Consider the following 14,638-nt stretch of genomic DNA (forward strand, 5'->3'; position numbering starts at 1 on the left):
AACCGTAATGGAAAAAAAAATTGTTTTCCTTTCAAATGCCTTTGTTTTCCATGCAACCATTGCAAGTTAAATGAAAGCAGATTTGCAAAATTGTGTTTCATGGTTAATCATTTATTAATACTCACAATGTAAGCTATTTTTCTAATTTTACTGTATCAGCACACATGAAAAATTATACTTACTTAAAAATCCTAATTAAATAGTGGAGAAAGATTAAGTGGTTTTATGTGTAAAAAATTATAATGCATGATTAACAGAGTAAAATTCTACATGTCACTAGATATCCCACTAAGTATGAGATTTTAAAACATATTTGTACAATCTCTTATCTATCTTTCTCTCCAAAATATGTGAAAATGCATTAGTGTTAAGACTTTTAATTCTCCACTGACTCTTTAGATCAATTAAAACTGCCCTGCAAAAGGCACAGAATTCTTTAAAAATAACTAGCTATTTGAGAAGAAATATTAAATTTATAGAACTAATAATACCTACATTCAGATTACTGTGAACAACATGCTTACATCATAATAATAGCATGGCTTTTCCATCAAATCCTAAAACACTCTAGACTGTAGATTTTTAAAATAGATAAGTGTAAAGATGTTATATTTTTAAAGCAAAACTTGGCCAAAGTGTCTCAAAATTTTCTGATAAATGAGAAAAGTTTTAACTGAAGTTTACATGTAGAGAAAAAGAATAAGAGAGGGTAGAACATAATAATTTGATCAGCTATTAGGTAATCAAATCATTGCTTTTTCTATCAAGCTAATTTTGGTCATGTAATTGTGAGTTAAGAACTTGATGTGAACAAAAAACTAAGTTCTGGTAGCAATAGCAGTTGTGAGCTATCACTTAAGTAAAAGTCATTGGGTTGCTAATTGTTGCTCATGTTTCCTGGGCATTTGCTTAATTACAATATATGTCAAGTACATTTTAATGTCATGTATTTGATTGCTAAAGAAATGGCAGCAATAGAAGTGTTTCAAAGAAAGATACATAACCTTTATGGAAAAAAAAAGAGATTAAAAAATTAATGATGACCAAAAAGGAAAATATTACATATTCATATGTACTGAAATAATTGGATACTGGACAGCAAGAAAATTGTGAAGGACAAAGAACAAATTCTTTATCATGAAAAGTGTTGGTCCTATGCAACATTCAATTGACCCTCAGCAAATATGGAAGAAAGGTAATTCATCAAAAACGTAAAATCGTTCCAGTGTGTGTTTAGAAGCATGTCAGATACCCATTAGACAAATGTTAATGCAGGAAAAGGCTCGGACTTGTTCTATTTAAGGGCAACGTATGGTAAAAAATCTACACATCTTTATTTTTATCAACTGAATTCTGAAAGACTTCTTTCCCTCCTCTTCAAGGAAAGATCAGATTTCACGGCCATTCATAAAGGCATTATTTTTCCTACTCAACTGGATAGTAAAGCCTGCCAAAGGAAAGCTGGGAGGAGAAAGGAACTTGTTAAAAAGAAAACCATGAATCAGTATGAATAACTACTATGCAAATTTGCTTGAAAATAGGAACAATGAAGAGTGAATGCCTGAACAACGCTCTGCCAGTCTGTCACTGAAAGAAAGGAGACTCTCCGAAGACAGCAAAGGGAGGTTCTGTACCAGAGGCCGATCTTTACTGCCTGTGCCGACTCTGGCAGATTTCACAGCACTAATTTATCTGGTTCTATTTCTGAACTCTGCTTTCTTCTGCTCTTTAATTTTCCTTCCCTTCATGGGAATGGGAAAGGAGGGAATAGTAGCATAAAATAGTCTATGATTCTAAACACGCTGTAGTAGCTGTGCTGTTTTCTCCAATTTGTTAAAGACCAGCAAAAAGGAAAAACATGCACTTTGCTTTTGAATCACTGATGAAATGTTAATGCTGATTAGTGTGTCACAAGAAGACCGTATTTTTAACTAATCACGTATGCTGCTCAATTTCTGATGGGAGAGCTTGAAGGGAGCCAAGTAATTAATGGATCTTGGAAATGTTTAATTAAAATTTTAATCAACATAAAAGTTGCATAAAAACACAATTATTTTAGTCAAATATGATTCCATTGAAGTATATCAGCTATGAGAGGGAAAAAAAACATGTAAAATAAACACACACATTATTAACTGATTTATAATATGTCACCTACCCACATTCTCAAACTTGATTAGTAATAAATGAAAATCTTCTTTCCATTTCAAGCTATGGAAACACATTGATATACATGAAGGTATTATTTTCTTCCTTTCTATCTGATTAAACTGCTTAGTACATGAAAATGCATAACCCCAAGAGTTTATTTGCTATCTCACTGCAGCAATTGATATCATTCACATTACACATTTCATTATTTTATTAGGCTATAATGTAAACCAGTGTAACCAACAAAGAATAGATAGAAATGATAACCTTAGAACTGGCCTCCAGAATACAAGAATACTATTATTATACTTAGAGGTAGGAAAATAGACATTTTAATAAGCTATATGTACTTTCATTTGTGAACTGAAATAAACATACCATATTCATTTCTCCTGTAAGAATGGAAGAGGGAGGAACACACTGGAGAAACTGCATCTTGCTTTGGTTAATGGAATGGAGTCTGACTTGTATACTGGATTTAGCACTGTGACTTAGGCAAGTTCTCTAAACTCAGTGTCCTAATTTGTTAAATGAAGAACACATTATACCTACAAATAGGGTCGTTATAAGGATCGAATGGCTTAATTTGTGAAAACAATATAGTAAGCATTTTATAATTTATATATAAAATAAATAATAACATTTCTCTCCCATTTCTTCTTCTGTAAAAATAAGTTTCTCTTTGATTTGAGAATATATTCTATATGTGAACTAATATTTGCTAATAATCACTTTTAAGTGTATATCCAGAAGAGGAGTCAAGAACTGATAATTTCAAATCAATAAGTTTTTCTACAATGCATTATTGTTTTTCTGTTCAATGAGGAGTCTCATGGCCTAAAACAGTGGTTTTCTAAGCATAGTTCAGCACCTACCATATCAGAATTAGTAGGTATAATTATTAAAAATGTAAATACTTTGACCTACGCTATATCTATTGCATTGGGGGCCTGGAGTTTTTGAGATGCCAATGTAATGTACAAAGGTATGCTATTTAGATTCATTGTTAAGGAAGGTTGCTTAAGAACAATGTTCTTGAAGGAGGTTCCTATAATATGATAAATGACTGTATAAACTTCCATTGTAATGAATTTTTTCACATTTAAAATTTTTATTTTCAATTATTTTATCTTAAAAAATTTGAAGCAATGAAATTAATTTCATACAAAGAAATTTTAATGGTTCTTCAATGCATAGAAAATTAAATCTTTTTACTCTGGTATTAAAGCTTTCCAAAATCTTGCCCCAACATAGCTTTCCAAATTTATAGTTCCACTGTTTTACATACAGCACAATCAAACTGGACCATGTGAAGTTCTTCACATGCATATTTGACAATACTTCTCTGATTTTACTCAACATATTTCTCCACAGCCCAGCATGTTCTTTTCAGTCTCAACATGTCCAGATTCTACTTACATTTCATTACCTTATTCAAACAGTATTTCCTTCATGAAAAAAGGAGATTTTTGATTTTCTTACCTGTAAACAATTATTATATTTTCTGAAAGTCCACATTAATTTATTAATCTTCTTAATAGACCTACTTTTAACTTTATCTTATAGTTACTTGTATACATATATAATTTCTCACATTAAACTTTACACTCACTGAAGGTAGGAATTATGATTTATTTCTCTATTTTGAATATGGCCTAGAATAGTGTCTTTTTAATAGCAGGTGTCAAAATTATTATAGACTAAATATATTAATAGAAACAAGGCTAATGTAAATGTCATATATACATGAATTTGTTCAATCACTTATTTAATTAGCCATTCATTGATAAGATTTATTTATGCCCATATTGCTCCATCTAGGATATGAGATTAATATCACCATCAGTAAGTGAGTTAATATATTCATTAGTATGACTTTGAATGTTATTCCCCTAAATATCAAAAAAGTCTCTTTCATTAATTTTTTTTTTTCTTGCGGTACGCGGGCCTCTCACTGTTGGGGCCTCTCCCTTTGTGGAGCACAGGCTCTGGACATGCAGGCCCAGCGGCCATGGCTCAGGAGCCAAGCGGCTCCGCGGCATGTGGGATCTTCCCATACCGGGGCACGAACCCGTGTCCCCTGCATTGGCAGGCGGACTCTCAACCACTGCACCACCAGGGAAGCCCCTCTTTCATTAATTTTAAGTGCCTATGCCATACAATGAAAATGCACATGAATTTTCACATCTGGAACTATAAATTTTTTAAGAGACTAAGAATCAGTTACAATTTCACATTCTAATGCCTGCAAACAAGTTAAGCGAGGAACATAATCATAAATCTGAAGTATTGTGGTTCTTGCCTCTGGAGATTAAACAGGGGCCAGCTATGCACTATGCATATCCAAGGAATATAATAATCATGTTCAGTACTTTAATTCCTAATTCAAATTGGATCTAGAAACAAATTAAGAGAAATATTACATCTTACCAGTGGGCTTCAACTCAAATTTTGTGATCTAATGCTTGTAAATTATCATATCCCATCACTACAATGAAAACTAAAGGAAAAGCAAAAAAAAACAGTGATTAAAAATTAACTCTGGCTTATGGAAAACTACTTTCCCAAGCTTCCTCAATTATGATATATAATGCAAAAAATCACTGCTCTTTGGGCATTTTCATATTTCTTATAATATTTATAAATATTTCCATTTCATCAATTGCACAATCAAAGTATGAATGATTAGCTGGAGATAAGGTTTTCACTTGTAATAAGGTTATCAAGCCAGTGATCTTAACTAGTCAGGCATGGGAGATTTACTTCTAAGGCATGAATATCTACAAATCTTTTTGTAACTTCTCACATTCAGGATATTATAAGAGGAAAATATATAGCATAATAATATATATAGTTTATTAAGTTTATTTATGACTACAAAATTTTCCTAACTTAGGAAAAATAAAGTAGAACTCCAAATTTATCTGCCTATGCATTTTCAGTCTGTCTTCTGTTAGAATGGGGATAAAAAAACACTAAAGCCACTAGAACCAATATTGAGGACTTTGTAATTTTGATAAAAGAAATCTAAGGAAGAACTATTCTGAAATAGAAGAATCTATTAAAAATATATTTGTTGATTCTAAAATATTCTGTTATCCAATCCAACATAAATCACTTGGTTGGTAACTAAAGAAAAAAGTGCTTTTTATCAAGGGCTAATGCTGTCGATAGAAAATCCTACCCAAATCCTATTTTGAAATAATCTACTCTCTGTATGGAATTATCTTTGAACTTCAGCCTGAGAAATTTGAAAATAATGTATTTTTGGCCTTTCGAGTTTTATTGTTTGTTGTAATGTTAATGTCTTGAAAATAAATAAACATGCTTTACTTTTTAAAATAATATATATATATCTATATATATATATAGATAGATATGTGTACTGATTCTGGTGATAAAAATAGATTTAGGAAAATTAAATATATATGAGTATAGAATTATATTTATCTATGTACAATTTTAATACTATACAGTCAAATTTCAAATTCATAATATTTTATAATACATTTTTATTTCCAAATATGAATTTAACTATGTGACTGGAGATAGCCAGACATGATTTGAATCTCAGTTCCATCAATAACTATAATACTGAATAATTCTTAGTTTCCATTTGCCTCAGTTTTCTTAGCTTCAAGTGAAGATACCATGGAAGATGCTGGAGAATTAAATGAGTACTGAATGTAAATTATTTAGCTTTGTGCCTGGAATTTACTAAACAACTGTTATAATAATGACTTTTCAAGGCCAACAGCCAGATAGAGGAAATATAAGGTAAAAGCTAATGAGGATATAATTTCATAAAAGAAACTCAGACCAGGTCTCTAGAGACACAGTGACAGAATACAGTTGACATTGAATAATTATGCAGTTAACCAAGTATAGCATGCCTGTTATGGGAGGAATAAAGCATATACACACTTAAGTTGATGGAGAGATAGGTAGACAGACTGATAGACAAATAGATAAGCATCACAATTCATACATATTCATACATAAAATAGGACTACTGAAAAGGTTTGGTCTTTTGCATTTTAAGAATAAATCATCTATGTTGATTTCTGAATTATCTTTTGAGAATGAATACAGTGATGGTGGTTAATGTGATGCTCCTGAAACAAAATTGCCTGGATTCAAATTCTGATTTCTCTACTTATTAGTTCTATGTAAGTGGATTCAATTTTTATATGCCAGATTTCTCCTCAGTAAAAGAGGAATGATGAAGGTGATAATGAAGTAACGTTCATTAAGTATTCAGAGCACTTCAAGATATTTGTAAGTGTACAACAGATGTTGGCTATGCTATTAATTTCCAGCTTGTGTGAGGAAATAACCCCCAAATTTGGTGAGTTAGATCAACAATGATTTACGATTTCTCACAATTCTAGGCATTGGCTGGGTGATTCTTCTGCAGGTCTTGTCTGGATTTACTCACATGGCTGCATTCATCTCCCAGAAGGCCTGGGCTCTAGGCTTGTCCCAGAAATCCTTATCCCAAGTGTAGGGATTTCTATGGGAAGGGTGGAGCCCTGTCTCTCCAGGTGCTCTCTCATCCTCCAAAAGGCTAGACCAGGCTTCCTCAGAAAACTATGACCTCAGGGTTCCAAGAGGTGGGAGGTGGAACTACTGGCATTTAGAGGTCTGGGCTAACGAATTCACACCTCACTTTGTTGTATTCTATTACTCAAGGAACATCACAAGCTGGCCCAGATTGAAGAGTTGGAAAAACAGAATTCATCTCTTGATGGAAGGAGCTTTAAGTGTTTTTATACCCTACCATAACTTCTATTTTTATTCCAGGACCTGGAAACTTAAATAGAAATCTCTATGTCTGCATATAGAAAGAATGAAACAAATTCCTTAGCCAGGTCTCTAAAAAATTTATGATAATAAGTGCAATCTTGAGAATATAAAACTATACTTAATAGCCATGGTCTATAAGTAAATAATATTTTTAATATTTTCCCAGGAGGTCAGTGTATAGTACACAGAGGTATCAGTCTGTATTTTTATTGTTAAAGTTGTAACTAATGTTTAATCTAGTACGTGACAAAGAAGTCATATTATGAATGCAAACATAGGCGCATAATTTATATTTGCAACAAAACTAAACAGTATTGGTAACAGTTTTTTTCTTTTTTAATGAAGATAAGATCTCTCTGCTACTTACAATATATGTGCTCTCGTGGGATGCATTTTGGTTCATTCTGTATCCCAGCAGTTTTCTATTTGGAAAACCATTTAGGACAGATGACTCAAGCATTTAATAATGACATTCACAAGAGGAAACCTTATGAAATCTATCTCTTATATTAGGCATGGAATTTATAGTTTTAGTGATACCAGTGAAGAAAATCCTTTTATTTAAATGGATTTCAGTCATGAATTTGAAACGATTCTACAAAAGTTATGAGAAATATCACTGCTATTAATAAAGAATCTTTGAAGCAATAGGAAGCTTTACATCAGTGTTTGCACTATTAGAAAGGAAGAACACCAAAGAATCCACAAGGTTAAGTGTGAAGAGCACTGGATAGGGATTCCAGACATCCATATTGCAGCATAAAATCTTTCAATGATTAAGCAGCCTTTGACAATTACTTCCTTTCCTACTCTCCTCATTTAAATATCAATCCATTCAGTTAAATATAAATCCATTCGGATGTTGTGAAAATGTCATCGTCTACAATGTAAATCATATGCAAGTCTTTAAAGAATTTTTCTTTTGTCATTATTTGTTTAGGATTGATATTAATATTGATGCTTACATGTACAGAGATCCCAAGAAAGAATAAAAATCTATAGTCACAACTCTTAAATGTAAACATCAAAGATGGTTTAGCAAATAAGTGAAAAATGTTTCCTGACGTTTAAAATCTATCCATAAATTTCTTTCTCCCTAATTAAGGTTAAGCAAATGATTTATTATTCTATTTGTTTTCCTACACTAAAAATCTCCACATCCATTAACACTATAACAATACGAAATGTAATTTTACTTAGAGATCTCATAAAACTTTGCCTTTCATTTATTCTAAGAAGAAAATTGTAGTTGCAGAATATCATGAGAAATATGAAAGAAACTCAGGCATATGCTAAATAAAGTAACAACTTCTTTTAAATGTACAGTGTAAGAGTTCTGAAAATGTGCATTGGCTGCGACTCAGTTTTGTTCATTTTAAATAAGTAAGTTTCAAAGCTCATCAGTCTTCCCATATGCAGATTATTTTCTACAATTTTTTTTTCTATTCAGAACCAATTTAAAATTACTGGCATGCCTAGAAATTAAAAAAAAAAAAAAGCAAGAATATATGTGAAATTTGCCTCCAGAATCTGATAAAGCAACACAAAGGGCAACCAGGCACTTTCATTTTAAGACATTCAATTAACCTAAATAGATAATAATTTACAAAATCGTACAAAAAAATCTGAAAAACCAAAAGCTGTGATAGTTTTAACTAACAATGTTTTTGATGTAACAAATTACAAAATAATTAAACTGTAAGGTCGAATAATGTACACATGAAGAAGCACAACAGTATTTTCAGTAGTTTAAGAAGAAATCAGACAGGATTATTTAAAACAGAAATTATGACCAAATGGGAATGTTGTCAAAATTAGGATAATTTCAACTGAATAGCAAAATTGCTTTTGGGTTCCTGAAGTGTCAGGAAGAATTGATATTAGTATTGAGAGGAGATCAGTTTTCTATTAATAAAATTACATATAAAAATTTCCTGATTTTTGAAAATTAATACCATTTCACTTAATTACATTATTTATTTAATCATTTATGAGCACCTGTTATATGTTAGAACCATACTAGTCAGTGAGAATTCAGTCATGGATAAAACATGCATAATCTCTGCCCTCAAGGAGTTTATAGCATAGTGGAGGAAATAAATAAGAAAGCAAATAACGTCATACTTGCATGAGAGGGATGAGTGTTTCAGAGCACTGAAGAGAAGCACCTATCTCAGATTTGATGATTCAAAGACAGCTTCTTGAAAGAAATCATCTTAGCTGGGAAATAAAGACCAAGCAGGAGCTAACCAAACAAAAAGTGGAGGTAATGGGGACCTAGGGGATGTCTCCCATGTGGGGTCCCTTGCTTTAGCCAGTGTAATGACATCTTTTAAGGTAGATCAGCAAATGATTTGAGAATTAAGAAGATGTAACTGTTTTGTTTGATAAAACTGTAAAGTTTGGAATTTTCTAAGACAAATACCTATTTGTAAAAAAATACCTTTCAAGAATTTCCGTCATTTGTTCATTCACTCACTCTTCCAACAAATAATTATCAAGTTATCTCTATATGCAGGTGCATTTCTTGGCAAGAAACAATAGTAACATTCCTGCACTTGATGGAACTTACATTCTCAGGGAAGAACAAAAAGATATACAAACTAAGTAAGTTATATAGTGCTATAAAGTGCTATGTTCTGTGGAAAAAAATAAAACTGGAAAGTGGGAGAAGAAAGGCCCGGATGAGGGCCCTGTGTGTGAGCGCAGGTGCGTGTGTGCTAGCATAAGAACACAATTATAAACAGGATGGTTAGGAAACACTTCTGAAAAGATATGTAGGCAAAAGGCATTTATTATGCCAAGGTAGGGAGACATATGGAAGTTTGGGAGAAGACAGTTCTATGCAGAAGTAACAGCAAGTAGAAAAGTCCTGAGACTGGTACATATCTGGAAAGTTCAATGATTAGCAAGGAGGCAAGTGCACCTGGTAAAGTGAGTAAGTGAGAAAGTACTGGGAGATGAGGTCAGCCAAAGAAGTGGTAAAGGTCCGGATCCTGTAGGTCTGTGTCATTTACTCTGAGCGAGATGAGGAGTCATGAGAGTTTTGAGCAGGGAAGTGATATCATTTGATGTATTTTAAAGAGATCCCTGTGGCTGCTTTGTGGAAAATAAACTGTGCAAGTCTGAGGGGTAAACAAAGGGATTCGTTAGGAGACTATTACAATAATTTAATTATGAAATAATGAGGATTTGAATCAAAATGTTAGCAATGAAATGGGTGGGAAACAACTGAATTATAGATTCATTTAGGTGTAGAATAGTTAGGATTTAGTGATGGTTGGATGTAGGATGTGAGGGTGAAAAAGCATCAAAAAGGACTCCAAGATTATGTCAACTCTCAAACATTACCTGGTAGTATCTGATTGTAAACACAGACTCTTTGTCCAGGTTGCTTCTTTTCCTTAAGATTTTATGGGCCAAGAATCTTGTTATTAAAGTCAGATACTTAAGATGGAGGCATCCTTTCTGTAACACTTCCCTTTCCTTCTAGGCAAGTCACCTCGGTGCATTTGAGCCTATAGCTGTCCACATGAATTCCCCACATCTTTCCTGCATCTGAGAACAGAAGGCAGAAATGAGACACACAAAATCGATAGCCCCTTAATCACCAATGGGACAAACAAGATAGTTATTAAAAATATATAAAAAAGAGATGGCAATAAAGATAAGTGAAATTTAACTCTCTCTCTTGTTTCTAATGGAACACACTCATAACAAACCCAAATACAAAGAGATTATTAATTTACTTCTACACAATGGGATGAGAAAGGGAAAGATGGAGCAATGCCAGCTACTCAGAAAAACATATGAAGGTCAGAAAGCAAAATAGAGTTTCCATGCTTAGAGAGTAAATCATGGTGATTGCAGAGTCTTTCTGACTGGGCAGGTCTTTTGGCTTGTTTCAGCTAGTAGAAAGCAATAAATGTGATGATGTGTAATTTTTCTTGGAAACCTGACTTCAACAAAGAGACAAACTGTAGTTTGAAAACCATATGGAGAAAAGCCCAGTTATCCCAACCAAGGCCTTTCTAAATAAGCCAGTTTGCTGATCTTCAGATGTATAAGACAGCTCAGACAAAACCAACAGAGTCACTGTGGTAGGCAGAATAATGGTCCTTCAAAGATATCCATGTCCTAATCCCAAGAACCTCTGAATATGTCACATTACATGGCAAAGGGAAATTAAAGTAGCAGATGGAATTATGGTTGCTAATCAGCAAATAAGGAGATTATCCTGGGTTATCTGAGTTTGTCTAATGTAATCACAAGGGTACATGAAAGTGAAGAAGGAGGCAGGGCAAGGTAATGTAAGAGGGACTTGAGTTACCATTGTTGGATTTGAAGTTGGAGAGAGGGGCTCACAACCCGAAGAACACAGGTACCCTCTAGAAGCTGGGCAGACAAGGAAATCAATTTTTTCCTAGAGCTTCCCAAAGAAAACAGCCTTGCAGACCTTGATTTTAGCCTAATGAGACCCTTGTTGAGCTCTGATATAAAGGATAATTATCAGAGATAACTATATCAAATGATGATAAATTTGTGTTGTTTAAGCCACTAAATTTGCTTTAACTTGCTACAATAGCCATAGAAAACTAATACAGTTACCTACCCAACATACAGCTGACTATACATGGATGAATAAGCAAGCCGAGGCAAGATGGAACACCTAGCAGTTATAGACCCCTGAGCAAAAATAAATAGTTATTATTTTAGGTTACTGAGTTTGGGGGTGGTTGGCTACATAGCACATAGCCAAGCATGCTTGAGGAATAAAATGTCAAAACTTTTTTTTTTTTTTTTTAAGTGAGAAGAGAAAAGGCTCTAGGGTAGAACTTTGAGGAATAAAAATGTACAAATTGATGGGGAAAATAAAATAATTTACAAAATAAACTGCAAAATGCAAAAGAAGATATATTTTAAAGGAGGGTTTGGAATCCTTGTGCTTGAAGTCTAAGACTGTTATTTGATAAATTGAGGAAGAGAAGTTTTCTTTCCTTATGGTATCATGTGCTATAAATGTATGAGGTCTGAAATCGCTCTAGTCATTTTGCTACCTTGAAAGAATTCCATCAAAACAGACCCAGAAGTGGGTAAGCTCTAAAAATCTCACAGAAATAAAGTCAGATCCGTGATCAAACTGTTTCTGAAACTGGTGCTTTTCAATGATAAAATATGTTCCCTGCATTGCTTAAGTACATTCTAGTTGAATTTATCTTATTTGCAGCATTTTGGCTGCTGTAAAGTCATACAACTATGAATTTAAATCTGTAATCTATTAAAATAGGTAATACTGTGTAAAATAGGGATACAACTTACATACTTCAACGAGATGGTGTGAGGAATAAATAAGATAATGGGTGATACCTTTGGTTGTTCATATTTTAGAAAATATTATGTAAGAAAAAATAATTCTTGTATATGATAATTAAAACACCAAAGCCATGGCTGGATTAGATGAAATCTGAAATACCTTGAATTTCTCAAAACAAAAGGCCAGGGTTAGATGAAGGTGAGGAATGCAAGGGCTATTTAATAGTTATTTGGGAAAGAAGACCAGATTCAGGGATAAAAGGCAAACTCTGTCTCTATTTCCAATTTCACCAAAATTATTTTAGATATTTTGCTAAGAAATTTAGTTAACATATCTCTATAAAACTAGAACTTGGCATATAGTGATACATGTTTTTGCTATAATCATCATTATTATTATCAGCTTCTTTAAAATAAGTTTAAGGAGAATTTAATTAAGAATTTAAAATAGATTCTGATTAAATATAAAAAAACTATTCATATTAATAAGACAAAAACAAATAAGAAAATTAAGGGAGGGTACATTGTTGTTAAACCAGAGTCTATTTGCACCACTGATGTGACTTTCTAACAAAATAATCAATAGTTGTTTTTCAAGACAGTATAGCTAGTCCTTTTAAAAGTTCATACTTTTGAGCTGAAGAACCTCATCTCACATGGAAGTAACTGCAGAAGCCTTCGAGGGATTTTCTAAACACTTAATAGTAGAACATTTATTTTCTCTGCTGACTTGTAATAACCAAGTTCGTGAATACTATCTCCATCAAAAGGAGCACAGTGACATACAGTGTTAGATTTTTTTTCTGTAAGGTTAATGTAACGGTAGGACTAGAAATAAGTGTAGTGTTTTAGAAAGTAGAGAAAAAAGTCAGACTACCTGACATTATGATCCTTTACCAATTATGTAAGTGTGTGATTTCATAGTTTCAGGAAGCAAGCCACTAATATTTCCAGTCCAAGTCCCCGGAAAAATAGACTTAAGTCCTGTGAAAAACTAAATGTTTAGCTCCCTCTGAGAGTACCAATATTAGCATCTTACTGGAAAATGTTTAAAATGATTCATTTAATCTTTTAGTCCTTTTATCCTCATACATAAATTTTAAATGTGTAAAATGGACCGAAACAAACAAACAAACAAAAAATAGTGTAGTCCCTACCCCCAGCCTTATCCATAGTTTCACTTTTCACGGTTTCAGATACCCCCAGTCAACATCAGTCCAAAAATATTAAATGGAAAATCCCAGAAATAAACAATTCATAAGTTTTAAATTGCCTACTGTTCTGAGTAATGTGATAAAATCTCACATTGACCCGCTCCATCCCACCTAGGATCCCCAACCATCAAAATCCTCTGTCCCTGGCATCCAAAAATCCACTTCTTCATGGCTCAATGATCCAGGACCACCTGAAGCAGATGATCTTCCTTCTGACAAATCATCAGAATGTCAATAGCAGCCTAGCACTATGTCACAATGCCAAGGTCATTCATTTTATGTCATCAGATAGGCATTTTATCAACTCACATCATCACAAGAAAAAAGGTGAGTACAGTACAAAGAGATATTTTGAGAGAGAGAAAGAGACCACATTGACATAACTTTTATTACAGTATATTGTTACAATTGTTCTATTTTATTATTAGTTATTGTTGTTAATCTCTTGCTATGCCTAACTTATGTATATATGAATATATAGGAAAAAAACATAGTACATGAGTATAGCACAGGTCACCAACCCCCGGTCCACGGACCTCTACTGGTCTGCAACGTGTTAGGAACTGAGCCACACAGCAGGAGGTGAGTGGCAGGCAAGCCAGCGAAGCTTCATCTGCCACTCCCCATAACTCACATTACGGCCTGAACCATTGCTCACATTACCGCTCACACCCCTCCTACACCATCCATGGAAAAACTGTCTTCCACAAAACCGGTCCCTGGTGCCAAAAAGGTAGGGGACCGCTGATGTATAGGGTTCCGTACTATCCAAAGTTTCAGGCATCCACTGGGGGTCTTGGAATGTATCCCCTGCAGATAAGGGGAGAATACGGTAAACCACTAAACTGCTACCACCTTTCCCATTACTACCAATAATAACTTAAAAGCACTATTAATTTACTCTATACAAACAAAGTTTTTTTTTTCTGAAATAGAACTATTTCTTTCTATATCTATAGTTTATAAAGGATTAATTAAGTATAAGTAATAACAAGTAAAGTCTTATTAATATGAGTAGACTGTTGATGACAGAAATTATAACTTGAAAGGTTAGTAATTTATAGGATAATGAAAGTTTTCATCTTCAAATGTAATTTACTGTTTTATTAGGGAAAAATAAAGATTGTTTAAAAAATAGATAGACACCCTCTAAA

The 14,638-nt window shown here is 33.2% G+C and overlaps 1 protein-coding gene across 4 annotated transcripts in view; it reads right to left on the reverse strand.

Annotated features, from left to right (window-relative positions):
• The window catches only part of EPHA5 (EPH receptor A5), a 315,334-nt gene that overhangs the window by 143,400 nt on the left and 157,296 nt on the right, over positions 1 to 14,638 (reverse strand). Inside the window, exon 7 of one of the 4 annotated variants that reach the window (XR_014295238.1) lies at positions 10,449 to 10,515. The exons of 2 other annotated variants lie outside the window; for them this stretch is intronic. The gene's annotated coding sequence lies outside the window, so the exon portion shown is untranslated. Of the gene's footprint in view, positions 1 to 10,448; positions 10,516 to 14,189; positions 14,295 to 14,638 lie in introns of those variants that run through there. One more of the 4 variants, XR_014295239.1, reaches the window with a different exon arrangement.

Source organism: Mesoplodon mirus, assembly GCF_964341445.2.
Source record: "Mesoplodon mirus genome assembly, chromosome: 2".
Lineage (NCBI taxonomy): Eukaryota > Metazoa > Chordata > Mammalia > Artiodactyla > Ziphiidae > Mesoplodon > Mesoplodon mirus.